The sequence below is a fragment of the Eschrichtius robustus genome, chromosome 17 (assembly GCF_028021215.1).
Source record: "Eschrichtius robustus isolate mEscRob2 chromosome 17, mEscRob2.pri, whole genome shotgun sequence".
Taxonomy (NCBI): domain Eukaryota; kingdom Metazoa; phylum Chordata; class Mammalia; order Artiodactyla; family Eschrichtiidae; genus Eschrichtius; species Eschrichtius robustus.
The window spans coordinates 45,900,630-45,928,350 of NC_090840.1; the positions used below are offsets into that span (position 1 = coordinate 45,900,630).

General features: G+C 35.5%; 1 pseudogene; it reads right to left on the reverse strand.

The window, feature by feature from the left end:
- Positions 1-899: 899 nt before the first annotated feature.
- Positions 900-27,721, reverse strand: LOC137751045 (protein Z-dependent protease inhibitor pseudogene; annotated as a pseudogene).

Below are 27,721 nucleotides of genomic sequence, written 5' to 3' on the forward strand. Positions count from 1 at the left end.
CAGCCACATAGCACAGGGAGATCAGCTCGGTGCTTTGTGACCACCTAGAGGGGTGGGATTTGGAGGGTGGGAGGGAGGGAGATGCAAGAGGGCAGAGATATGGGGACATATGTATATATATAACTGATTCACTTTGTTATAAAGCAGAAACTAACACAGCATTGTAAAGCAATTATACTCCAATAAAGATGTTAAAAAAGAAAAAAAAAGAAGGGGTGTTGACCTACATTAGATCAACAAAATGTGGGTGAAGTTTTCTTGGGGGAAATAAGTTCTCCTCTGATGTACGGACGCAAACCCTAGAACCACTGCAGTTCTTGCTACCACAATGGAAAGCAAACTGAAAATGCTGCTAATATCACAGGAGGAAGAACAGCAAGGCCAAAAGGCCTGTCCTTGAGGACATCATAGAGCAGTTGGAGCAAACCAGTACTAAGGTTTGTCCTGCCTCTGAGACCAATAAATCGCCTTCATTTGAGTTGCTCGTTCTGATAGAGTCCTAATAGATACAAGATCACAATAGGTATTTTTATTAAAGTAACTGAACAAGGCCATTATTAGTAATTACTATTCCTGTATAATGATTCCTTATATGAAAAGAGGAAAGTAAGGCAAAATTTAAAAAAAATTAGAACCTTGTCACCACACTTGTCTCTTCTCACTAATCCTTAGCTTCTATATATGATTCTCGCTTTTTCCCCTCCTTTTACTTTATTTTTTTCTCCTTAAAATAAGTTTGAATTTAATACACAGATTTATCTCAGAACGACTCAAACTAGCATTTGAGGACAAGGGGGGACACTCTCTCTTTTCGACACCCAGTGCCACTGTCCTGTGTAGGTTCAAACACCTCGGATTCAACATCTGCTATAGTTCTAAATACTCACGCATGTCATAGGTCACAGGAGAGTTGGATTCACCATCCTGCCCAGAAATAGCAGCATTCTAGAGGTTTCTTCACAGATCATGAAATGAAATGGTCGGTCCACTTTGATGATGGGAGGCATGGAATAAGCAGTGATTTCTGACAGGTTTCCCACCACTGCTTCAGTTCCTTACTAACCTCAATCATTGCTCTTTGTAAAACCTTGGTTATTTTAATATTTCTCGCAGTAACTGAGAGTTCACTCAGGTCAGCCCACGGTGAGAAGATTCTGCTGATTCCCATCTCCTTCAGCAGTTCATGTACCTCATCCTTTTTTAGAAGATAATGACTCTTTTTTTAAATTATATATATATTTATTTATTTGGTTGCACTGGGTCTTAGTTGTGGCAGGCGGGCTTCTTAGTTGCAGCTCGCTGGCTCCTTAGTTGTGGCATGCGAACTCTTAGTTGCTGCAGGCGGGATCTAGTTCCCTGACCAGGGATTGAACCCAGGAACCTGCATTGGGAGCACGGAATCTTAACCACTGTGCCACCAGGGAAGTCCCTAAAGACTTTTTATGATCATAAATTCAATACAATTGTCAGATATTATTAAGAATACTTAATAGTATCCACTGTTAAATTATTCTCTCACAAATGTCATATTTCACTATAGTTTGTTTGAATCATGGTCTAGATAAAGACGACACATTGCAAATGGCAGATATATTTCTTAAGGCTTTTTCAATATGTAGACCACTCCCACTTCCCTTTTTCCCTTATAACTAATTTGTCAAAGAAATGGAATATTTTTCTCTTGCAAATTATTCCCCACCACCTGGATTGTGCTGATCGCCTTTCCATGCTGTGTTTTACATATTCCTCAGTCCCTGTAGATGTACCTCATACTTCCGATCTAATTTGAACTTTGGAAAGAAAACTTCCGTTTTTCTGGTTTTCATGTTTTTGAGCTGTGTGTCCACCGGGTCTGTGGTCAGGTAGTCTTCAAGGGCAAGATGGTCACCTATCTTCTCCATGAGGACCACCAGCATGGTGGCATTTCCTCAGTAAGGCAGTTTGAGGATGTGGCAATGAAAATTCTTATCAACTGTGGAGGCAAACTTGCCTTCCCAGTACATCATGGGCACCTTGACTTCTTTGTACTTGTCCAGGTGGAAAATTTTCACCTTGATGAGAACAGGGTCAAAAGGGGTCAGTCACTTCCCTCTTGGAGAATTTGAAGAAGGTCTCTTTGACACCAAAGTCCTCGTGGATGAGGGCAAAGCTCTCCTGGGCCAGGCCCAGCTCCCAGTTGTGGGAGAGGCTGTCTCTGAGATGCTTCCTCAGAGACCATATGCCTCTGTTCTCTGCACTCACCTAGTTAATTCTGCATTGGAATATCTAACATGGCTCTGTGGGTGAGTTTATAATTAAAATCCCTGGTGCTGTACATCCCCATAATCCTGGCCATAGTTTGTTTCTTAGTCCTCTCCTCTTTTACCTAGAATAAACTTCTCTTCTAGCTAGAATAAACTTCTAGAAGGCTAGAGGGAGTGAAGAAAGGCTTAGTGAGTCTTCCCTAAAGAAAGACATAGTTTTTCCCCAATAAAAAAACTAATAGTTCTACTAGCTAATAGTTGTTAAAGTAAAAACAAAACAAAACCATAAAGGTACTGTGATTAAATCAGTGGAAAAAATTGGGTTTAATAAAAGTAAATATGATTTTTTAACTGCAATACCTTTCAAATGTTTAAGATGCAAAGCATTTTATTAGTTAGGATAAATACCTAAAGTGTTGTAATAGGAAAAAATACTGAAATCTCAGTGGCTTAACATTATAAGACATATTTCTGGCTCATGACGTGGTCCAACAGTAGAGCTCTTGATTAGGTGGCTGCCTCCAAAAGGTAATTCATAAAGCCACTCACTGTCCATCAATTTCATCATCCTCAACGAAGAGGTCCTCAAATCACCCCAGATTTATTCCATTCCAGACATTTGGAAGGAGCAAAGAGCAAGGAAGATGGTGCATGGGAGGTTTTATGAGCCAATCCAGAGAGTAGAACACATGACTTCTACCCAGAAAGCACATCCCATTGTCTGGAACCCAGCACATGGCCACACCTAACTGCAAATGAATGCTGGGAAATGTGATCTGGAGAACAAGGAGATGGATTTTCATGAACACGCAATAGTCTCTGCCATACACATGTTTTAACCCTTTAAGAGAGACCTATGGTATAAAGCTTTTCTCAAACTTACTTATCTAAAGAACTCCCTCCCACTCATCACTCTAGCATCTATCCACTTAAGTATTCCATGGAACACACTTAGAGAAATACTTACGTTATGTTCCCTTGGATCCTCCTCTGAAAGAGTTGCTGTTGGGTTTTTTGCCTTCTAACCATGTTGAAGACACAAAAAAAGAAATGCTGCAGTTACAGATGTCTGTAGATCCTGACTCTTTGAGGATCATATTTTCAAATCAAAAGACGGTTTGTTTTCTTAGTTATTTTATACTTTATTTTCTGTTTCAAAGACCTTACTTGTGTTATTTTCCTAGCTCTTAGAAGCAGAGTTTGACCCAACCAGCAACATTTCCCCCCATGCAGCTATGCCCCAGGAGGATTATAACTCCATTTAATTAGAAACTGTGAAGCTTCCATTGGCTTAATTGCCTTCCCTATATTTAAAATTGATAACTGACAAGGACCTACTGTATAGTACAGGGAACTCTGGTCAATATTATGTAATAATCTAAATGGGAAAAGAAGTTGAAAAAGAATAGATTCATGTATATGTATAACTGAATCACTTTGCTGTACACCTGAAACCAACACAACATTGTTAATCAACTATACTCCAATATAAAATAAAAAGTTTTAAAAAATTGCCTTCCCTTCTCTCCCCGTGACCTCCCATAATTCTCAGTGCCTTCCAGAATCTTCCAGGGCCTTCTCTCTTTACTAGCGTTTCCTTTCCCATGACAGATGATTATTTCAAACTTTATTTATCTCTTCAATTAACAACTCATCACCATGAAGACAGAAATGACTGATAAGCTTCATATATTATTACTCTCTGTAGTATTTACATTTTAGCATGGGACAAAACATGAAAGGAGGATAATAATCTTCTAATGGTGGAATTTCAGGTACCAGTAACAGACACTGGAAAGATGTTTTGAGAAAGGCAGCATTGCTAGAGTTTTCAGAACATACAGGTTAGGTAACTACCTGCTAGACTCATTTATGAAGTTAGTCCTTGACCAAAGGTGGCCTGGTATTTCTTCCAGGGAAGACAGATCAACCCTTAATTTGACACTCATGCCATTTCTCTGCACATATTGACTTTATTACAGGAGGTCAGAATTTTCTTCCTAGACAAGTTTATGAGATGTTACTTCCCATTACAACGATTACAAAAAATTTGACAAGTTTAATTTCCTTACCTGTTTTATTCCACTTTGGCCTCAAAGCTAATTTATCAAAAGGTAAGAATATTCTTAGATTACTACCCTGGATAAAAATATGACCCCAGATTTTCTCTTCTCTTTCCAACGCATCTATTCTAGATATTCAGATATATTTGTACCTGAATATTTGGGATATAACAGGAAATAAATTATTTCACATATCTAATGAATTGCCAATCAAAGTCTCCTTTTATCAATAAAAATGAATATTTTGGCAAATAAGCATTAAATTTTACATTGTCAAGTGGAGAAGTCACTTGTCATTCTGTAGACTCCATTTCAGTGGAGGAAGTTATTTTTTGGAAGTGTTTTCCTGTGGAGGGTTGCATTTGATTAATTTATTCCAGAAATTTTGCCAAGGAAAATTACAAAAGTGAGGTCAAAATTTGTACATGAATTTTTGGAAAGCAACATTTTATAAAAAGTTTTGGTTTATTTTAAAAAATGAAACAGAATTTTGATTTCATGATTGGCATACTCTGAGTAGGTAAGTGAGGAAAGTTTTTTTTTATATCTATACTACTTGATGCTGTATATGTTTATTTGAAGAAAAATTAAATTTGAGATCAAATTCAAGATAATTGATTTATAGTAAATATACACTTAAAAAAAAGATCAAATCATGTTTAACATATTATTTAATCTTAGAGAAAATGAGAGCTGTGGCAAAAAGATCGCTAATAGGTGGAGATTCAGAGTATGCATTTTTCTATTTCTTGCCATTGTAAGAGCTATTTATTTTTAAATTGTATAATTTAAAAACTTAATTTACCCCCGTATTTAGCAAATGGGTTTCATATCAGTTCAACTGGAAGTTTTCTTCCTATAGTTGCCTAGAGCTATTTATTTTTGAATACAGCTCCTGAGTAGTGAATTGCAAAAATAAAAAGAACAAACTTTTTCCATTTAATTCATGGACAATGGAAGCTTCAAGCCCAGAAGTGACCATCACCATAATGTATTGTGGTTTTATGATTTTTTTTTTTTTTACAAATTTATTTATTTTATTTATTTATTTTTGGCTGCATTGGGTCTTTGTTGCTGTGCACGGGCTTTCTCTAGTCGTCGTGAGCAGGGGCTACTCTTCATTGTGGTGCGCGGGCTTCTCATTGCGGTGGCTTCTCTTGTTGCAGAGCACAGGGCTCTAGGCGCATGCGTTTCAGTAGTTGTGGCTTACGGGCTCAGTAGTTGTGGCTTATGCGCTCTAGAGCACAGGCTCAGTAGCTGTGGCACATGGGCTTAGCTGCTCCGTGGCATGTGGGATATTCCCGGACCAGGGCTTGAACCCGTGCCCCCTGCACTAGCAGGCAGATTCTTAACCATTGCACCACCAGGGAAGCCCAATGTATTGTGGTTTTAATAGCAAAGTATCTAGGATTCTGCAATCCGATTTTTAGGAAAAGCAGCAAGTGTCTATACTTTACTGTTGAATACCCTCCTCTTTCCTAATACCTCCAGCTATAGATTTTCAGTGAGTACACAGATCCATTCAAAAACCAGGGATGATAATCATAGAAGACTCATTATATTTTTAAAAATAACATGGATGCAAGACTTTTGGTAAATAATATCATTTTAAAAAAAAATAATAAAACAAATTAAATTAGGCTCCCAATTTCCTGCCTGAATAACATTCTCTGTGCAGGTATACATGCATATAGCAACCTTGATGCCACCAGAATCTTGAATTTACATCTACTTTTCTATGTTTCACAGAACTTCTGTCCAGCATATAGATTACCTAACAACTGTCATGTTGGTGAGAGTTAGATTTTCCTACCATAATTTATTCATTTTTTAAAAAGCCATGGCATCAAGAGTTAAAAGCTTACTGTGAAACCTATGAAAATACATTTGTTCATCTGGGCCCATGTTGACCCCTCTCTGCTTCCCTTGGACTCATCTGAATCTTGGTGAGTTTAAGGTGAGAGTGAGACACATCAATTCAACATAGAGTTGGGGTGTGCTGAAGGTTGCATAACTCTAATTAAAAAAAGCCACTGTGTTTTTATGGCAGGATTCTGGAGGGCTGCACTGATTCCCTGATGAATGTTGACAGGGCTATTAAAGCTGTGAAACATCGCTTGAATATGGCATTGAATGAAAAAACTAGCTTAGCTGTGCTGTTCTTGGGTGTTAGCTGATTAAACTAAGCCACAGGGAAAACCATCTTCAGACTATGCATTCATTTTCTCAACTGTTTTGTTTGTTTCTCAGCAGCTATTTAACAAGGTTGGTTAGCTAGGTTTCTTTATAGTGGCCTTTAGATTCTATCTATGACATAAAGGGTGAACCATTATGTCCATGACTCCTTTTGTTGTCCCAAGACATCTGCACAAAAGAGACCCCCTCTCCAGCTTTTTTGAGCCATAACTTTGACTAGTGTGTGTGTGTTTATATTTCTGTAGAGGAAGGCTTGACTTTGGCCAAATTTATTTGGCCACCCTTTATTTTCCATGGCTCTTTAACCTCTCTGAGACTCAGTTTTCCTCAGATATCAAGAGGGCATGATGATACTTTGCAAGTTTATTATGGGAATTAGAGATCATGTAAAGTGCCTAACATGATTCCTGGCATAGATTAGGTGCCCAATAAAAAGTATCTCTTATTATTGTTATTGAAACAATCTAGTGAGAAAAAAATGTATGAGTTATTGCCTTTTTTGTTACATAGAGAAGAATTTGGGAGAGAGGAACAAAATGGGGTTTCCACAAATGGAAATGAAATGAAATCTCGACACTTGCTTGGAATTAAATTTTAGGCCTTTGGTGAGAATTGGCATACCTCTTTGAAGAGTTAATTTAGGTAGATTTAAGTAATTTGACTTTTATAGTACTTTTGAAAAAATTCCTAAGGGAAGTTGGATGAGATTCTTTCAGTAATTACACAAAATGGGTGAGTATCTGGGAGATATTTAAACCAAGAACAGATAATATGAAAATGAGAACACATCGCAATAGGTGAGATGTAGGTTAGAGCTAAAGCATCACATGACTTTTCTAATGAGGTGTTGAAATACCAAATTGGAAACTGAGAGAGACTCCAAATATTCTATTCTGATATTTTACATCTGCAAGTGGGAGTGTAATTTGCTGGTAGATAATAAGATTCTTAAAAACTTTAAGCTTCTAAATCAGCAATTTCATTTCCATTTCTCCATTCTAAGAGAAAATACAAAATTCAGAAAATTGCTCTAGGCATAAAGATGTTCACGATAGTATTAGCTATATAAAAATGTGGAAACAATTTAAATGTCTGAAAATATGGAAATGATTAAAACAATTAGGCTAAATACCATGTATATAAGTATTGTATAAGCAAGCTATTGTGAGAAGTTTAATGGGGAAATGTTTCTACAAAGGGAAAAATATATAAGATTATATATAAATTATTATTTTAACTATATAACACAGTTATTGAAAAAAACACTGGAAGGAAATATTTATTTGAACCATGTAAAGTTAGTTTTGACCTATAGAAGGACTATGTTGAATGGTTTAACCTAATACATAGATATTTTGGGGAAGTGGTACAATTTTTAGCAATATTCTCTTTCTATGAAGTTTTTGTAATTTTCTGTTTTACAGAAACATATTTTTATTATAAGGAATTTTTAATAGAAAATGACTTAGTCATCTAAAAAAGGAACTGTTCTAATTTAGGCAAAATTTAAAAAGAATAAATTAGGTTTCCATTTCTGGCAGTTTTACAAACTTGATATTCTGCAAAGCCTTACACTACAGAATAATCCCAGATACTATATAAAGTGTTTGGAAAAACTATTCATTACATGGTTGAGCTGGCAACAGAGTAAGGAAATCCCCAGCACTCAAACATGAAACAAAAGCGTATATCCTGGGAGAAAAGTCCATGACTGCTTTCTGGGCACCTGTGGATTTCTGGTGATCCAGAGATTATGTTTTAATGGCCTCATAGGTAGCAGGGAACAAATATTGGTGTCCATATAATGTAAGGAGTCACATAAAAGACCTGCATGTGAAGCCAAGACCCTACCTAACAAAAAGGGCCACATCTTCAGTGAACAGTGAACTAGAGGTAAATCCTAATTTACATGGGAAATTTGCTTATTTTATCTTAAAACAAAATTATTAGAAAATAATAGGTTTAAAGGTAGATTCCATAAGCAGGTATAAATCTTATGTGGGTGAAAGAACTCTCAACTTCATGCCTCTAAGAATTCATTCAGATAAAAGTATATCAGATAAACAACTCAACAGTTAAACATTACAAAACAGATGTGGGAACAAGAAACATGGCTGAGAATCAGCAGAAATACCCAATAGTTGAAATAAATAAACAAATATCAAACATACAAAGACTTATGATATTCAAATATTCAAATATATAATAGAAAAAGAGCATATTTTATAAGTTTAAAGGAACATAAAACAGTACTGAAAGTATGAGTTTAGAGACTCTCAGTGATGATAAGGCACATTTGAAGAAGAAATTATAGACTTGAAAAGCATAATTGAAATAAACTCGGTTAGTTTTAAAAGCAGATTCCATACAACTCAAGAGAAGGACTGAATTATAGGATGACCCTACAGAAATGACCAGATGCATACCAATGTCAAAGATATGGTAACCATGAAGGAGACATCAAAAATCATGGATCATAAAATGAAAGCAAATGTCCAACATACATGTAATCAGGGTTACAGAAGGAGTGGCCATGAAAATGAAAAATGGATAATATTCTAAGAGATAACAGTGAAAAATTTCCAAAACTGATAAAAGACACACATCTTATGATTTAGGAATCACTAAGTTCCAAGCAGGAAAGATGCAAACATTATATCTATATCTATATCTATATGTCTAGTTACATTGCAGTGAAGCTGCAAAATAACAAAGGAAAACAAATTTAATGAGTAGTCAGAGAGAAAAAGCAGATTAGAAACAAATAACAATTAAAGACAAAAATGAAAAAATAGCATATAGTGTTATACTGTTTTCAAAGTCTGAGAGAAAATAAACGTAAGCACACAGCAAAACTGTCTTTTAAGAATGTGAGTATAATGAAGACATTCTCGGAACACAAAAAACTGTTTACCATCAATTATGGTGTTTATTACCATCAGTAGAGTAACTACTGAAGAATACACTTCAAGAAGAATGAAAATGATCCCAGAGGGAAGGTCTGAGAAGGAAGAAAGAGAGGATAGTGAAGAAAGGAGTGAACATGTGGGTAAATCTAGATAAATATTTATTGTATAAAACAATATTTAAAACAACAATGACAATAATAATGTTTCATTTGTGGAATATGAAAAGAATTTTGAATACAAGTAAAATATTTCCTGATAATAACATGTAAGTTGGAACAACTAATATTAAAGCATTTTAGACTTTAATATGTTTACATGTTAAAATTTCTAAACAGCTACTGAAATAATAGAAATACAGTGTAAACTTCCAAATGAATAAAGGTTAAAAAAAGAAAAATAACAAAAACCTTAAGCAATCCAAAAGATGGCAATGAAAAATATAAACAAAAAAAGCAGGGCAAATAAAAGGGCAAAAATAAGGTGGTAAAGAGAAATTCAATACATCAACAATCTCAGTAAATATCAATGAACTAAACTTTTCAGTTAGAAGGTTAAGTTTGTCTGACTGTGTTAAAAAAAGATCTAACTCCATGTTGTTTATAAGAGACTTGACCAAAATATAAGGATATAAAAATTGAAAGTAAAATGCTGGAAGAAGATATACCAGAAAAAAATAATGAAAAGTAAATTGGTGTGGTTATGGGAACTTCAGACAAAACAAGACTTTAAGACAAGAATCACTACTAGAAATAAAAATATCCACTATATAATGGTAAAAGGTTGAATTCCCTTGGAATAACAGTTCAAAACACACATGCACATAATTACATACCTTCAAAACATATAAAGTAAATACTAAAAACAATAAGAAAAAGAGAAAAATCCACCATTATTATAACCAATATGAAAACAATTCTCAGCAATTGATAAATCAAGCAGAACAATCAATAACTTAGATTAAAGGACATTTGTCCACCACTATCAACAAACTTGATATATTGACTCCCACACCAAACAATTAGAGAAAACCATTCTTTTCAAGCATTCATTGAACATTTATGAAAACTAAACAGAATTTAGACTCATCAAATTTTAGAGAATTCTTATCATGCAGACTATGTTCTGTGATAACAATGCAATTAAGTTAGAAATATTTTACAGAAAGATTACTAAACCACAGCATACATTTGAAAATGTAAAGTCTAAATAACTCATGGGTCAAATAAAGATCATAAAGAAATTTGGGAAATACTTATAATTGATTGAAAATGAAAATATTACATATTAAGTTTTTGGAATGCAGATAAAGCAGTACTTAAATATTTGTATTAGAAAAGAATGATTGAAGATTAATAAGCTAACACTACAACTCAAAAATTAAATTAAAAATAGCAACAGAGAGACAAAGGGTATTACATAATTATGACAATCCAACAAGAGAATATAACACTTGTAAACATTTATGCACCCAACATAGGAGCACCTAAATATATAGAGCAAATATTAACAGAAATAAAAAAAGATAAATTGACAGTAAGAGTGGAGACTTTAATACTCCACTTATGGTAATGGATCCAGACAGAAAATCACTAAGAAAACACTGGCCTTAAGTACCATATTAGATTAGATAGACTTAATAGATACATACAGAACATTCCATCCCCAACCAGCAGAATACACATTCTTTTCAAGTCCACAGGGAACATTCTCCAGAAGAGATCACAAGTTAGGCCACAAAACAAGTCTCATTAAATTGAAGAAGATTGAAATCACATCAAGAATCTTTTCCAATTACAATGGTAGAAACTAGAAATCAACTAGAAAAAGAAAACTGGATGAAATAAAAATATGTGGAGTCTAAACAATATGCTACTAGACAATTAATGGTCAATGAAGAAATCAGGAGGAAATTAAAATAACTTTGAAACAAACAAGAAGAGAAAATATACCCTTCCAAAACCTATGGGATGCAGCAAAAGCAGTTCTAAGAGGGAAGTTTATAACAATGCAGGCTGACCTCAAGAAGCATGAAAAATCTCAAAAAATCTAACCTTACCCCTAAGGGAACTAGAAAAAAAAAAAGAATAAACAAAGCCCAAAGTTAGCAGAAGGAAGGAAATAAAAAAGCTCAGAGTAGAAATAAAAAATAGAGACTAAAAAAAACTAGAAAAGATCAATAGAACTAAAAGCTTGTTCTTTGAAAAGATAAACAAAATTTTCAAACCTCTGGCCAGACTTATCAAGAAAAAAGAGTCAGAGCCCAAATAAAATCAGAAATGAAAGATGAAAAGTTACAGTTTACCATAGAAAAACAAAGTATCATAAGAGACTACTATGAGCAGTTATACACCAACAAATTGGAAAACCTAGAAGAAATGAATAAATTCCTGGAAACATACAACCTACCAAGACTGAATCAGGAAGAGACAGAAAATCTAAATAGACCAATTACTAGTAATGAAACTGAGTCAGTAACTCAAAAAATCCCAATAAACAAAAGTCCAGGAGCAGATGGCTTCACAGGTGAATTCTACCAAACATTTAAAGAAGAGTTAATACCTATCCTTCTCAAACTATTCTAAAAATAATTGAAGAGGAGGGAACAGTTCCAAAATCATTCCATGAGGTCAGAATTACCCTGATAGCAAAACCAGAAGGACACCACACACAGAGAAAATTACAGGCCATAGGTACAAAAATCCTCAACAAAATATTAGCAAACAGAATTTAACAGTACATTAAAAGGATCATACATCATGATCAAATGGGATTTATTCCAGGAATGAGGAATGCAAGGATGGTTCAACAACCACAAATGAATCAACATAATACACAATATTAACAAAACAAAGGATAAATATCATTGATCATCTCAATAGATGCAGAAAAAGCATTTGTCAAAATTTAACATAATTCATGATAAAAACTCTTAACAAAGTGGGTATAGTGGGAACATACTGCAACAAAATAAAGACTGCACTCAACAATCAATGACTAACATCATACTCAATGACAAAAAGCTAAAAGCATTTCCTGTAAGGTCAGAAACAAGACAAAGATGCCCACTCTCACCACTTTTATTATAGAAGTCCTAGACACAGCAGTCAGACAAGAAAAAGAAACGGCATCCAAATTGGAAAGAAAGAAGTAAAACTGTCAATATTTGCAGATGACATGATACTATAAACAGGAAACCCCAAAGACTCCACCAAAAACTATTGGAACTAATAAATGAATTCAGCAAAGTTGCAGGATACAGATTAGCATACAGAAATCTGTTGCATTTGTATACACTAACAATGAACTCTCAAAAATAGAAATTAAGAAAACAATTCCACTTACAATTGCACCAATTTAAATACCTCAGAGTAAATTTAACCAAGGAGGTGAAAGACCTGTACTCTGAAAGCTATGGCATTGATGAAAAAAATTAAAGATGACAAAAATAGTTGGAAATTTATACTGTTCTCATGGATTGGAAGAATTAATATTGTTAAAATGCCTATACTACCAAAAGCAATATAAAGATTCAATGCAATCCCTATCAAGATACCAACTGCATTTTTCATAGAAAAAACACAAATAGACCTAAAATTTGTATGGAACCACAAAAGACTCTGAATTGCTAAGGCAATCTTGAGAAAAAAGTACAAAATTGGAGGTATCACACTCCCTGGCTTTGAACTATACTGCAAAACTATAGTAATCAAAACAGTATGGCACTGGCATAAAAGCAGACACATAGATCAATACAACAGAAACAAACCCATTCACATATGGAAAATTAATCTACAGCAAAGGTGGTAAGACTATACAATGGGGAAAATATAGTCTCTTTAATAAATGATGTTGGGAAAATAGGATAGCTACATGCAAAAGAATGAATCTGGACCACTATTTTACACCATATACAAAAATTAACTCAAAATGGAATAAAGACTTGAATGGAAAACCAGAAACTACTAAACTTCTAGAAGAAAACATAGGCAGTCAGATCTTTGACTTTGGTCTTAGCATATTTTTGGAGATCTATCTCCTTAGGCAAGGGCAACAAAAGCAAAAATAAGCAATGGGACTACATCAAACTGAATTTTTTTTTTTTTAAGCAAAGGAAACCAGCAGCAAAACAAAGAGGCAACCTCATGAATGGGAGAAAATATTTGCAAATCACATGTCTGATAAGAGGTTAATATCTGGAATATATAAAGAACTTATACAACTTAATATCAAAAAACCCAAACAATCCAATTTAAAAAATTGTCAAAAGATCTGAACAGAAATTTTTCCAAAGAAGACATACAGCTGGCCAACAGGTACATGAAAAGGTCCTCAACATTATTAATCATCAGGGAAATGCATATCAAAATCACAATGAGATATCACCTCACAGCTGTGAGAATGGCTGCTATCAAAAAGACAAAAACAAAAAACAAGTGTTGGAGAGGATGTGGAGAAAAATGAACCCGCAGTCACTGTTGGTGAGAATGGAAATTGGTGCAGCCACTATGGAAAACAGTACGGAGATTCCTCAAAAAATTAAAAATAGAACTATCATATGATCCAGCAATTCCACTTCTGGGTATTTATTTGAAGAAAACGAAAATGTTAATTTGAAAAAGAAAATGAGAATGCTAATTTGAAAATGCTAATTTATTCGAAGAAAATGAAAATGCTAATATGCAATGCTATGTTTATTGCCCCATTATTTACAATAGCAAAGATATGAAAACAACCTAAGTGTCCATCAATAGGTGAATGGATAAAGAAGATATGGTACATGTATATAAAATAATGAAATATTAGTCAGCCACTATAAACATTTGTGAAAACATGAATAGACCTAAAGGGTATTATGCTAATTGAAATGAGTCAGACAGAGAAAGGCAAATACCATATATCACTTATATGTGGTATCTTAAAAAACAAAACAAATTAATAAATAAAACAAAACAGAAACAGATTCATAGAGAGAACAAACTGAGATGGAGATGGAGGGAAGATGGGCAAAATAGGTGAAGGGCATTAAGAGGCACAAACTTCCAGTTATAAAGTAAATAAGTCAAGGGGATTTAATATACAGGATAGGGAATATAGTCAATAATATTGTAATAACTTAAAATGGTGACAGATGGTAACTAGACTTACAATGGTGATCATCTCATAATGTATATAAATGTCAAATCACTATGTTGTACACCTGAAACTAACATAACATTGTATGTAAAAAAGAAACTAAAAATAGCAATAAAGTCAGAAGTGGAGAAAAAGAAATAATCAGGATAAATGTAGAAATGAAAGAAATAAATGAAATAGAAAGCAAGGAGAATCAACTAAGTTGGGTTTTTGTGAAGTGACAAAATTGCTCAATGTCCAGTAAGATTGATTAAAAAATGAGATAGGCATCAAAAAACCTATATTTTAAATAAATAAAAAAGGAGGATGTAACTTCAGATGCAGAAGAACTTAAAAAGATAACGGGATATTATATACAACTTATGCCAATCCATTAAAAGATTAGATGAAATGGGCAAATTACTTGAAAAAATATAACATATCAAAATCAACAGAAAAGAGAAAGCCTGAATAGTCACATTACCATAAAATAATTTTAATCAGTGTAAGTTTAAAATCTTCTCACAAAGAGAATGCTAGGGTCAGATGATTTTACAAGCAAATTCTTTCATATACTTTCAAATATTTAAATAACAGATATTTCTACAAAATTTTCTAGGAAATAAGAAAAGAGAGAATATTCCCACCTTATTTTATGAGGCTATTAAACCTAATTATCAAAACCAGACAATGATGGTATGAAAAAGGTCAATTACAGGACAATCTCATTCACTAATATAGATACAAAAATTCTAAAGGAAATAATAGGCAAATAAAATCCAATGAAATATACATCATTACTAAGATGGTTTCCTAATTATGAAGTTAATTCAATAATAGAAAATCACCATATAAACAGATTAAAGAAGAAAATGGTATAATCATCTTAATATATGGAAAATAAAAGAAAAATTAAAATTCCCAGTCCATTAACTATTTTAAAATATCTCAGTAAACTAGAAATAAAAAAGAACATCTTTGATCTGCTAAGTGGTATCTACAAAAGAACTACATAAGATTTATTTAAATCATGACACGTCAAAACATTCCCTTTAAAATCAGAAACAAAACGGTAGTTCACTGTCAGCCCTAACCAACACTGTAAAAGAAGAAAAATAAATAAAAGGTATACAATTTGGAAAGGAAGAAACAAAACTGTCATCACTGAGGTTGACAAAATTATCCACATAGAAGATACACTGACAATTTCTTTTGAATTAATAAGAGAGTTTAGCAAAGGTGCTGGATATATGTCAATATATGAGTCAATTGCATATATACAATCAGCAACAAGTAGTCAGAAAGTATATATATTTAAAAGGTGTTATTTACAATGGCAACAAAAATAAAGTACTTGAAATAAATCTAATAGATGTGCAGAATCGTTAAAGAGAAGATTATGATAATCTATTGAACGATATTAATAAGATCTAAATAAATTAAAAATATTATGACAATATACTGAAAGATATTAACAAGATCTAGACAAAAGACACTTCATCTTTTCATGGAGAGAGAAAGACTCAATATCACAAAAATACCAATTCTCAAATCTCTAGATCCAATGCAATTACAGTCAAAATTTCAGTAATATTTTTCATAGAACTTGACAAATGAGGTGTGAGGGACACTTCTTACTATATGGCCTCTGGTACATGTAAAATTTTTAACTATGAGAAGGTATTTTCTATTTTAAAAATTTACAGTTAAAATAAATTGTAGTAGACAGCCTCTAAGATGGCTGCCAATGATCCCCACTTCCTCATATCTTGTGTGATCCCCTCCCCTTGGGGTGGACTGGACTTAATGACTCTTTTCTGATGGATAGAATATGGAAGACATGACGGGATGTCACTTCTGTGGCTTCTGCCTCAGGTGCTGACTCTCACTCTCTCTGGATTGCTTGCTCTGGAGGAAGCCAGCTTCTACGTCTCCAGGCAGCCCTGTGGAGAGGCCGGAGTGACCGAACTTGGACATGGATCTTCTGAGGCTTGTCAACAGCCACTTGAGGGAAATTGAAGGTGACTCCTCCTCAGGTCAAGTTTTGAGATGACTATCCAGCTCTTGCCCACAGCTTGAGCATGAGAGACCCTGAGCCAGAGGCCCCCAGCTAAGCCACTCCAGGATTCCTGACCCACAAAAACTGTGAGATAAGTATGAGTTGTTTCCAGCCACTAATGGAATAATTTGTTCTATAGCAATAGATACCTAAAACAAAGTACATTGATAAACATAAAAAATACATAAACAGAATAACAAAGGGCCATGAATAGCTGAGACACTTCTGAAGAAAAACAAAGTAGGAAGACTTAGCCTAGCTGATATCAAGATTTATTACAAACCTATAGTTAATTACAGCAGTGTGTTTTTTGTGTAGAGAATTAGGTCAATGGAATAGAATAGCAAAAATAGAAGCTGATTCACACCTGTTTGGAAGCTTAAATCTTATAAAGCTGGCATTGCAGCTAGGATGGCCAGGATGACAAGAGTGGGACTTGGGGATATTGGGGGCAATAGTTATTTCCCAAATGGTATAAAAATATTAATATTTAACAAAGAGTATGTCACACCTGTGTGAATCATCTGACTGCCACCCTGGTTTCTTTCTACCTAATTTGAGGTAAGTGGGTCTGCTCATTCAACTAGCTAAGGCAGTGATTCAATGTATTGACCCTGAGGTTAGCACAAGAAAGGGCTCAGCTCCTCCAAGAAAGTTTTCCTGAATTTCAGTTCTGGGCTCAGTTCTTGTCTTTGATTTGAAAGAGCACTTTATACATAACTCCACTACAGCACATACTTTGCCTATTAAGATGTTAAGATCATGAACTGGGAAACAAGATTGGCTGGATTTAAGTAATGAGCAAAAGACTTAATCTCAGTTTTCTCACAATAAAATAGGGATGATAATAAGAATTGTCTTCTACCTCCGAGTTCTTGTGAGAATTGAAAGGTTTGTTCATACAAAATGTTTGAAACAAAATGTTTGAAACACCCAAAATATTTGAAACATTTATTTCAAACATTATTTTCAAGTATTTGAAAAAAGAAGATAGTGGTGAAGCATAGCATTCCAGGTAGGAGAAATAATATTTTCAACATTTCAAAGGTTGATTTGGGGGTATCTTCAGATAGTTCAGTGCAATTAGAGGATAAAGTGTGAGTTGGGAAAGGGGAGAGACAAAGCTGGATAGTAAGAATGGCTACATTATGGTAGTTCTTGCATGGCACACCATGGAATTTGGACTTTTTCTTGAGACTAGGTCATTGAAGGCATTTAAGCAGAGGAGTGATATAATCAGATCTGAATTTTAGAGAGATCACTGGTCACAGTGGGAGGAATCATTTATAAGAGGGGAGTTAACCTGGGGGGGAAGATTACCTGGGAAATGCTCAGTCATTCTCTGCTTCAGCCACTTGGCTTGTAGTTATTCAGCTATTGCCTTTGTGCACCTTCTCCTATAGAGAAACATCATAGTGCTTTAAAAACCTTTTCAATTTTTTTCCCTTTCCCTCCCCACTTGGTGACTCTATGTGCTTTATGTGGGCATTCCATTATTTTCCTTAATTTTCAGAGTACATAGTCACTAAACTTTCCATAATTTAAGTTTCTTTCCATTAATGTCCAACCCAGTGTCTTTTGTTCAGTGGATCACACACATTTTTCCAAATTTTGCTTCACTGAAGTTTAATGCCTTATTTTTTCCATTTCTGGGACACTCCTTAGACTTAATGGGAAAAATGAAGCAGCACATTCAAAGACCCATTTGGCTGCCATGCAACCCTGTTGATTTATCATCAATAAGTAAACAGAAACTCTGCTTCTAAAAAAAAAATCCATGCTGGAGATCTTTCTTTGTAAAACAACTCTCAGACGAAAATTGTACCATGTGCCTTTGCAGATCCTCTTTGGAGCTTCCATTTACCTATTCTTGGTACCTCTAGTCCCAGCATGCAAACAAGAAGGGCTCAAAAGCACCATGACGCTTCCCTTCCCAACAGACATGGCCCACATCCCTCTCCATCCACACACCTGCTACTCCCTAAGCTAACATCCTCTAACTGTAACCCTATTTGAGAAACTGTCTGTGTGAAACCAGTGGGTGTAGAAATAGCAGGTGACTCCATTTCAGCAGTTTTGGTGACCAGAGAAGAATTATTGCTTCCTTCACTTTGTGTCTCTGGTAAGTGCCCAAGAGGTGTAGTCAAAAAATCAACACATTAGTAATCCAGCAGGACTAACTCCAGCTGTTTAACATGGCCCAGCTCAAATGTCACATCCTCGGTGATGCCTTCCTTGACACCTTTCCTCTCCTAGTCACAGTTTCACTGTGCCCTTTGCACTCCCATAGCCCTTTGTTCAAACTACTAGTATAGCATTTATCACCACTGTTATTTTAACTTTTTGAAAATTGCATTTGAGTATGGTAGAGGGATGAGAGAATGGATTTTCAAGGAGAAAAAACTGTGGATGCCCATTGTATTATGCTACACTCAGGTTTGTGACTTTGGGTAAGTAAATACCCTCTTTGAACCTCAGTTTTCTTGTCTGTAAAAGAGACTGTAGGATTAAATAAAGAAGAGAAGATAATGCCTATATCACAGAACCTGGCCTCCAGCAGATATTTAACAAAAATCAGTTCTCTTTCTTTTCCCTTCCTGTTTAGATGTGGACCTGTCTGTCTCTCCCACTAGACCACAAAGCCTTCTGGGGAGACACTTTGACTTATGAATCTTTCTAGCACCTAGTACAGTGTCCAATCCAGGTGTTCAATGCAAGTGTGTTGGCTGCTGGATGAAAGGAATGCCATGTTGAACCCTGGAAAACTTGGCCCAACTTATTGGCCAGCGTACTCTGACAATGCCTGTGAACCTCTGGTTTGGTTTACCTCATTATTGTATCCAAGCTCTTGATTTGTGGGTGATGAAATGAGACAGGAAAGCTTAAGTAAGTCCATATAGTCTTTGAACTTAAGATAGGTAAATGTAGACTCCTTGTTAAAGTTCCTACTCTTTGGAAAGCTGTGAGTTGTAAATTAGAGGACCTGCTTTACTTGGAGAAAAAATAATTGGGGCTAAACCTTGAAGACACTGGAGTTATTTGGAGGTTTTTAGGATAATTGAGGTATTCCCTCAGGAATTGTCCTGCAGTACAAAAATGGATTCATGATCAAGGTCCCTTGGTGTTCTTCTGTGGAAAAGCACATGCTTTTGGCTGAAGAAAAAAAAAAAAAAAGAAAACGAACTTGGCAAGTACTGTACTGCTTTAAAATCCTTTCAATATCTGAATTAATTCCATGTCACCACACTTAGCTTCAAGCCCATGTTTCATGTGGCCCATGTCCTGGTGCACTTACTGCATGTGGTATGACCAAGGTAAGTTGATGGCAATCCCCATGTAAGACATCAGTCATACAGATACATGATGTTGATGACTTGTGAATACTTTGTGCTTATGCTTATTGGACATCTTTTTCTTTTGACCATTTCCTCCATGACACTTTCCAGGTCAGTGCCCTGCTTGGATCTCTATAAAAACCTGGCCTTCCTCATCTTTCTAGTCAAGTCAACACCCACTATGAGCCAAACATTGTTCTAGGTATTGGGGATAGAGTGAGAAGCAAGATGGACAAAGCTCCTGCCCTCAGGGAGCTTACATCTTAGTGCACCTCTAAACTCATTTTATTTACTCCTGTTTTTGGTGTTTTGGCTTTCATTTCCTCACCTTCAGTTTATCTATCTATGAATTCTATTATGTGCATCTGGCACACTCCATTTTTCTTTTTTAATGTTTTTGACTTCTTCTTTCCCTTTGATGGTCTATTTATTTTTTAAGCTATGATATGATCATAGACTTTCAGAGCTAGGTGAGCTTTGAGCCCACATAGTCCAACAGTAAGCCACAGAGATGTATTGATTTGTCCTCTCACATAACGACCTGCTGGTGGGTGGAGCCCAGCACTGACTGCCAGTTCATTGCTTTTCATTATCCATTACACTGCCTCCCTGATTTCCTACACAGTTTTCTCATGCCTACCCTTATGCAGATTTCCTTTATTCAGCAAAATTTATGAATTCCAATTTCATGCCAGGCCCTGCTCTATCTACTGGGGAGACAAAGACATAAATCATTTCTATAAGATCATAGTCTTCCTTCTCTTTGCTATTTCCTTTCACTTTATTGTAAATATCTTCATATTCTAAGAAGATTTGCTGGTTCCTTAAATACCCCTGCCAAATTTCTCATTTTTTATTTTAGATATTTTTCAACTTTAAATTTCACTTATTTTTATTTACACATAAATATGTCCTCTATTGATTCTCTTTTAGATTTGTCATTCTACATGGTAAATAGTTTTATATAAATAAGCATTCTTCAATTAGACTTCTCTTACAGATTGATCCTAAATCTTATATTTCAGACAGTCACCTTTCATGTTTCCTTGCTAACACAGATGCAATTCCTTCTTACCATCAAGTGACTCATGGGCACGTAGCAGTGGTTTCAACCTTGACCCCATAGTGGATTCCCCTGAAGGGGGCTTTTAAAAATACTGATGCTGGGACCCCACCCCAAACAAATTAATTTAGAATATCTGGAGCCAGGGTCTAGACAGGTACAGTTAAAAAAAGCTCCCATAGGATTCTAACATGCTGCCATGGAGAACCACTGGTTTATAGGATAAGTATAATTTCCTTCCATAATTGTCCTCTTTCCCGTTTCTTTTGGGACAGTAATATTTTATATACTAGCTCTTTTCCTACAATTCAAAGCCATAATTTGACCAGAAATGACATGATTTTCAAACTTTCATTAACCACTATACCCCATATACCTGTATTCCTAGACCGATCTGTACGGAGAGCCCCTAAAGCAGTGTCTTTTCAACATTTTTTCTTGTTCTGAAACATTGAGTCTTCTTTTCTCCTCTTGGGCTCTGTACATGTGCGCTATTTAAATCCCATTTCCAACTTGAAGGCACATTTTCTCCATATCTGTGCTCTTCACATTTTATTTAATCTTTTTGGCTCCGCTTTGAGTGGCCCCCTTCCTTTTGTACTTTGCTGTCTCAAGCTTAATATCACTGCTCTCTTTCTATAGATTTGGAATTTAGGTTTCCTACAGTGGGCTGCTGTTTTATTTTTATCATTTTAATTTTTGCCTCTTACATTCATTTTCCCAGAACTCTCCTGCCCCCTTTTCTTTTATTGAAATTCCTTCTTTTGAAGCCAGGATTTTTATCTCCATGGTTTTGATATCCAAAAAGAAATAGTTTCCTGATTTTCTTCACTGTTCTCTTGCTGCATGTTGTTTATTCCCAATAATTTTATATTTTCTTCTTAATTTCAAAACTTGAAATACACATTCATCTATATTCTCCCTTTTGTCTCATCTGAAACCCATTCTGCGGTCACCTTTCAATCTTACTTAACTACATAACTCTTCTTCCCTGTTTGTTACACTTGTATGACTTCTCCAGCTATGCATATAACACATGACCACCTAAAATTCCTACATTCAAAATTCCTGGAAAATACCTAACTCTCTCCTATCCTCATCACAGATCTCATCCACAATCATATTTTTTCTCATGCAAATTCCTAGTCTGTTACTTTCAGTGGGACTGTTCATTCATCACCTTATCTGTTTAATTATGCCACATATTTACTTTTATTCACTCTCATTCATTCTTTAAGTAAGTGAGCTTGGGATTCAAAACTGCCTAGAAAACTACCACATAGTTATTTCTATGAGTGCAGATCCTTTCTCTCCTTGGTACAATTCTCTAAGCAAATCCTGGATCTCTGTTTCTCTGGGAGTCACTACTAAGTCCTAACTATAGGTGATTTGGTTACCGCAAATGCTCAGGCACATCCTGTAGTCCACCCTGTAAGATCACTACTGAAATAGACACTACATTTAATCTTGTCTACACCATCTTGTTCTTTATCTGGACTTATGTGGATTTCTCTCAATCAGTTTTTGGTTTCACAGGGTATCTTTCTCCTGCCCTTTGTCTGTGTTCCTCTATTGATGATTGCTTCCTGTGTGAAATTGGTGGGCTGGCTGCCACTGACTCCCAGCTGCACAAACTAATTCATCCCTGGAGCTTGGCATCCATGGGCACTTACACATTGTTTTTCCTGTTCACTCAACTCAGAGCTGCCAATATGGCAGTTGCCTCGGATTCCTTCTGCTTTTCCTCACTAGCATATGGTATGGTTTGACCTGGTGAAGTTGAGTTTCAGTTTTACTGAGAAAAGACGTACTCTAATGTAAACTGAACACAGAGAGTGACAGAACAGAGACCTCCACTCTTATTTATTCAACAGCTCTTTGTGTTGAGCCCTTGATCTAAGCCAGGCACCTTACTAGTATATGCTGAAGTAAGATTTTAGGTCTGACCCCAAGGAACTTTCAAATTAATGGAAGAGCCAGGAAAGCATTCCCATAATTAAAGTATATCAGCAAATATACCTTAATTATTAGAAAAGGTAAAATAATCTATTGCTAAAGAGGACAGGCTTTGAAGTCAGGCAGACCTGCACTTGAATTTGGACCTCACCACCAGCTTGGGCTGGGGCATGTTCCTTAATGTTTCATCATCTCTTCCTCTTGTCTGTAAAAGGATTCTAACAGTTCTTTCAACATAAGATTGTCATGAGGATTAAATGAATTAATAGAGGTTATGTGCTTAACCCAATGCTTAACTCTTAATAAGTGCTCAGGAAATATTGGTTTTATGTGGTATTTACAGGCTGCTAGGGGAGCACAATGGGAGAGTCAAGGAAGATTTCCAGGAAGAAGTGACATGACTTGAGTTTTGAGAGACAAGCACTGGTGATAGCTAAATGAAGTGAAGAAAAGTAATTCTTTAAAAAAATGTTTTTAAATTGAAGTATAGTTGATTTACAATGTTGTATTAGTTTCAGGTGTACAGCAAAGTGATTCAGTTATACATATATACACATATTCAGTTTTATATATACTTTTTCAGATTCTTTTCTCTTATAGGTTATTACAAATTATTTAGTATAGTTCTCTGTGCCATACAGTAGGCCCTTGTTGGTTATCTATTTTATATACAGTAGAGTGTATATGTTAATCCCAAATTCCTAATTTATCCATCCCCCCCTTTCCCCCTTTGGCAACGATAAGTTTGTTTTCTATGTCTGTGGCTCTAAGGAAAAGGAATTCTAAGTAGAGGGGGCAGCACATGCAAAGGTATGGAGGTGTGAAATAATATGATGAATGCATGAACCCCAAGTAGTCCACTGTGTATGGCTGAAGCAGAATAATCCATGGCCGGAGGAAGGGAAAGATGATGACTGAAGCAAATAAAATATTAGAACTCATTTCAGCAGAAGAAATTCTGCAAAAAAACCCATCTATCACTCTCTACATAAGTGCCAAGATATATAAGGGAGATGCTACCTCAAACTTTCAAAGACATCTGAGAAGACCTTCCACTGAGATAAGCGGCAGAAAGAACTGCAGAATGAAAAAGAGATGGGGCAGAAATGATGGCATCCTGACACTCAGTTAGAAACGTGTCGTACAAAAGACAATGGTGTCTTGTCCCAAAGGGTCAGAAACTTGCAACCTGTACCTTTCCTACAGATCCATGACCCCAAAACCCATCTCCATCCACCACTACATTAAACTTTTCGACAGTCCCTCTCCCTGTTTGTTATCAGACACATAAGTATGTAGCTTAAGATCTTAATGAAAGAGCAGAGCAACTTGGTGCTATGACACCTGAACCCAGCAGCTGTGGGTGAATGACCTGCAGACAGAAAAGCAATACTCCTTGTCCAAGCAACATAGACATGGCTGTGCTGTGTCCTGTAGACACCCAGGGTTGAATTTGTGCAGTCATTGCCAGAAAAGCACACCACACCCACATGTCAAAACAAACATGATATCCAGGGGAGGAAAATCAAGGTTTCAGTTGTTTCTTTTCTTCCCTCTCCAAATCCCAAGAATCCAGTGAGTTTTAATAACACTTCTAAAATGTCAGGAGAAAAAACTCTTACTTTTAAAAAAGTTGGAATCACCAAGGGGGTCTTTTGCAGAGTCTAGTTTCACTCTAGGCCCCCTCGGGGATGGTATGGGGTGCAGGTGTGCCTTGCTTTAAGAAAATGCAATGAAAAAAAATATCAAGCATAGATTAGAGACTTGAGGAGGTGATTATTCATATTGTAATATAGGTTTTTAATTTTATCTGAATCATAGGTTTGCTTTAAAACAGCAGTCACTCTCCTGTGAAGCAGTGCCCATTTTCATATTGCTAATTTGGTAGAGTTGGAGAGAGAGTGTTGAGAAATTTAGTGTTCAAGGATTAAATAATTATTTTTATTTATGGACGACATATCAAAAACAAAGACTAAGCATTTATGAAATGTTGGGAGCCATTGAGAAAGGAAATAATTATGTATTAAGTATTTATTATGTGTAAGGCACTTTACATATGTTATGGGGATAAAATTTATTAAAGCATAATTCCAATTTCACTTCCTTCTTTTCTCTGCCTGAGTTTTGCAACTTCTCTCATCCTCTCTCCTGTAAGAAGAGATCTGAATTTGTGGTCATTTTCTTATGATTTTTAAATAGAGCATCAGGAAAGTGGGTAGAGAGAGAAAAGACTGGATGGTTCAGGAGGAAGATGGAAAGGACTATGAGAACAAGAGCTTATATGGACCAAGGAGAGCTTGGTGATGTGTAAACTAATGGGGGACTTGAATGGGGATTCTCGAGAAGCTATGTGCTATGAGAAAACTGTATTTTATGAAGTCATACTTTAAGTTTTGAATTGAACTTCCTTTATGTTCTTCAAGAGATGCCTGGACTATGCTACTTTGAATGTGAAATTTTACTGACTCCATGCAATAGGAGGCATGTTTGATCTCATTCAATCTTGCAATAACCATATGAAGTGGGCATTTTATTTTCATTATACAGATGAGAAGACTGAGTTACAGATGTTCAGAGACTTGGCTAAACCACACAGCTAGACTATGCAGAGCTTGGATTTTAAAATAAGTTTGTTTCCAGTATTAGAAAGACAGGAGATAACAAGCGTTGGCAAGGGTGTGAAGAAAGGGAACCCTTGTACACTTGGTGGGAATGTAAATTGGTACAGCCATTATGGAAAATAGGAGGGAGGTTCCTCAAAAAATTAAAAATAGAACCTCCATACAATCCGTACAATCTAGCAATCCTACTTCTGGGTATACATCCAAAGGAAGTGAAATCAGGATCTAGAAGAGGTTATCTGCACTCCCATGTTCACTGAAGCATTATTCATGAGAGCTGAGATATGTAAACAACCTAACTGTCTATGGATGGATGAATGGATAAAGAAAATGTGGCATATACATACAATGGAATATTATTTAGCCATAAAAAGAAGGAAGTTTGCCATCTGGAGCAACATGGATGAACCTGGAAGGTGTTATGCTAAATGATATTAGCCAGACACCAAAAGACAAATACTGTATGATCTCATTTATATGTGAAATCTAAAAGTATAAAACTCATAGAAGAGAGAATAGAATGGTAGTTACCAGGGGCTGGGGCCCAGGGAAATGGGGAAATGTCAGTCAAAGGGTACAAACTTTTGGCTGTAAGATGAATAAGTTGTATGGAGCTAATGTACATCATGGATCTATAGTTAATTATACTGTATTATATACTTGAAATTTGCCAAGACAGTAGATCTTAAGTGTTCTCACCAAACACATACACACACAAATGGTAACCATGTGAGGTGATGGAGGTGTTAATTAACTTGCGTGTGGTAATAATTTCACAATGTATACATATATTAAGTCATCACATTGTACACCTTAAAACGTCATGTTGTATAACCTAAATAGATACAATTTTTATTTGTTAATTATACCTCAATAAAGCTGGGGGGAAAACTCTAGAACATTAAAAAAAAAAAAACAAGTAAAAATAGGCCTTTTCTTATGTTATCTTTATGCACTCATGTCAACTACCCTTCCTTATTTTCTGGGATTTCTTCTTTTTTTTCTTTTCTCTATTCATTTAGGAAATAATAATCCTGATTTAATTCTGCTTGTGTTTATCCTTAAGTTATTCAAAAGTATCTTTTCTGTTAAACAAAGCAGAAAATGTGTGTACTGTACTTTGATTCTTTTCTGTGTAAAATGAATATTTTAACGTGTTTCCTCCTATCACCACCCCACATCTTCCTTTGCCTCCTCTTAAGTTTGTATAATTTTATGAGTATATTTGTTTTATCTCTATTCTCTTTTAATAATCATTTTTGATATTCACATCAAATTTTATCAGCTGCAATTCTTAGTTCACCTATGTAAATATAGAGCTGTTTCTTCCATATTCTGGCATTAAGCTGCTTGACAGTCAAATCACTGTCCTAACTTTCAGTGCTATATCTTTGTCTTTTAATGTGTTTTCATAACATTTTTAATGGAAGGGTGGTCAGAAGAAGAGGGAAATGTAATAGAGCTAAATATACATATTTCATAAGAGAAAGGTAATAGATAAATCAATAAATAGCAATATAATCTTATTGTAAAAGAAACGGCTAAAGTATTTAAAAGTAATAACTTGGGGGATGGTAAAGGTGAGATAAAAGCTACTGTTTTGCACTACATACATTTTAATATGATTTATAAAGTAGCCATGTGCATACATTTTTTAAATAAACAGTGATATATGTGCCAAAGTCCTGGTCTAGACAATAAACATGGAATAAAATTGGATGAATATGTGGTACATCTGGGCCGCTCTTTCCCCCCCTCTCCAAGAAGCATACAATCCTAGGATCTGGGAGTGGGGGAGAGTTGGAAAACACTAGGATCTGGTGAATGTCCTCAAGAACCAGTCCTTGCAACCTGCCCTCCTCCTACGCTGGACTGAATCCCAGGGGACGGCCATAGAAGCCCCAGACAGATTTGGGGATCCAAATATCGAGGAGTTCTATGTTCCATTTCTTGTCAGGGTCTTGGGAGGCAGCAAGACCCCATAGTTCCTTGTGCCACTACGGATTAGACAAACAGAAGCACCAAGGCAGACTGACTTGAGGCAAAACCACAGATCCTCCTTATCCCTTAATGCGGTGCAGGGACAGCAGATTCTTTCCATGGGACTGACATTGTCCAGCATCTGAGAATGAGGCTGGAAGACCTGCAGGATGGAGTTGCCCAT